Here is a 2,287-nt window from a genome sequence, read left to right on the forward strand (position 1 = left end):
CCTCCCCTCGCACTGAAATGGTACGGGACAGAAGCAGAAGGTGGTTCTTAAAGAGACAGAGGCCAATTTCAAGGCGTTTAGAAGAGGAAGTGATGAGAAGATAAGTTTATTTTCTATTTAAACAAAAAAAAACAGCATTTTAATAACAGCTAAAGGTGACAGTGACTTTATTATGGTATAGTATTCAAATGTATGCCTGAGAAACATAATATTGCCCCTTTAAAGGGAATTAATTCAGAAAATCTTTTCATGGCCCCACCTTGATGTTTTGGGACCCCACTGTGGGTCACAACCCCAACTTTGGGAACCACTTGTTTAAACAATTGAATGCAGATACAGCTGAAAATCAGTTATTTATTCTGGCACCCTAAGAATTTGCACAAGTCACAAAGGTATTTCTGTGATTTAACACCAGCAGTGACTCACAATTCGCTCATGAAGGCAGAATTTAACTGGAATCTGACTTCTTTGTCTTAAAAACAACAAAGACCAAAGTCTCAAAAATATACAAGTTTTTGAGTTTTAAAAATAAAAAAGAAATTTTATTTTGTTGTCACAGTGAAATATAACAAGGAAAGCAAAAGTGTTATGGAACATTGCACACTGTTATATGCACAGCAGCAAAAGCAAAGGTTGGTAGTGAAAGCTTTTTTTTTTCTTTTTTTAGTTCTTGAGGGAAACTGCTTTTTGTGATTATTCAGATGTAAACAAATGCCACAGCAACCAGACACTATATACTACATACTATATACTATATAATTCTTTACAATAAAATTTCCTCCTAACTAATCTGGTACTTTTCTTTTTTTTGTAGGTTTCATCTTGCTCTGTTACTCGATACCAACAAATTAAAAATAAATGGCTAATAAACAAGTTTTAAAGGAACTTTAACAGTCTCCCTATCAAAACATATATAAAAACATAAAAAATAAAAATTGAACAAAATTTTCCTTTGTTTTAATCCCAGTTTTATCATTCCCAGGCCACATTTTTCCTTTTATACGCGAGTTTCAGAACATTAAAAATAAAAACAACCCAAACTCATAATGTGTGTCCTACAACACTGATGTGTTTACATGAAGCTTACAAAAAATGATCAAAAATACCAGCTAGACCACCTTGCTTTATACATGAAGTGTGACATAAAAAATGATTATTACTGACATGGATACAAATGAAGCTTTTCATTATGTCACCTGTTATGACGCCTCCATCAGTGTGAAAAGTTTCACAATCAACACCGATAAAATCAAAAACTATGATCTCTGCTTGAGCTAATTCAACCAGATTATTTACCATGTAGACTGTGTACTACAGCCTGTGACTGATATACTGTATTTATGACTGATTCACAGCCAAGTGTTTAATAAAATGGGTGCACCGATTGAAGTTTTCTGGTCGATCAATCTTTAAATTGACACTGTCAGATGTTATAAGTTCACAATACACCCTGAATGTTCCAATCTTATTGGAAAAACATGGAACAATTGAAACAATACAAACTTGTTTATCTGGGGGGTGGGGACAGAGGCTGATTTTCAGACCTTTGTGGAGAGAGGTAGAAGCCAATCATTTCCACCGATCTTAAATTATCGGTCTATTTATTGGTGCACCCCTAATGAAAAATGATTATTATACATTCGTAAATAACTTGCCCCTACATCACTAAAGAAGTGCAACATTAGGTGAAAACATGCAATCAGATTTGGATGATGATAGCACCCTGAACCCATTACTCACTGACTTACCAGAAGTACCAGAAAAAGAAATTCATTCAAACAGACTAAAAGAGACAAAAGCTTTTCTAACAGGTTCACAATCAGAAGCAGACAACCTACCAAAAAAAAAAAAAAAAACCCACAAGTTTTTTTTGTTTGTTTCCACACCGAGGACATATTCTTGCTACAATTATACATCGATGAAAATGTATGCAAAATGTGGGGTAATGAAGAGGTGCTGCTAAGCATAACTCTGTTATATAACCATGCCTCAACATTTAAAACAATGATTAAAAAAAAATCAAATAAAAACAATGGGGAAATCAGAAGTGCAAAAGAAACAAAAACCTCCATATTACGAGAAAATAAATGTTCTTTGTATTATAAAAAGTAGCAGAGTAAAAACCTGTTTTACAAACAAAATGTTATTTTCCTTTATAAAATTCCATTTCTATACATAATGATGCAATTTAAGGATTTCATTTATAGGTTTGTTGGTCTAAGTGTTATATTTAAGTTCTCAACATTCAATCTAATAACATTCCATAAAGATAGGATGATGTATAGAG

Source organism: Austrofundulus limnaeus, unplaced genomic scaffold (genome assembly GCF_001266775.1).
Source record: "Austrofundulus limnaeus strain Quisiro unplaced genomic scaffold, Austrofundulus_limnaeus-1.0 Scaffold3, whole genome shotgun sequence".
Taxonomy (NCBI): domain Eukaryota; kingdom Metazoa; phylum Chordata; class Actinopteri; order Cyprinodontiformes; family Rivulidae; genus Austrofundulus; species Austrofundulus limnaeus.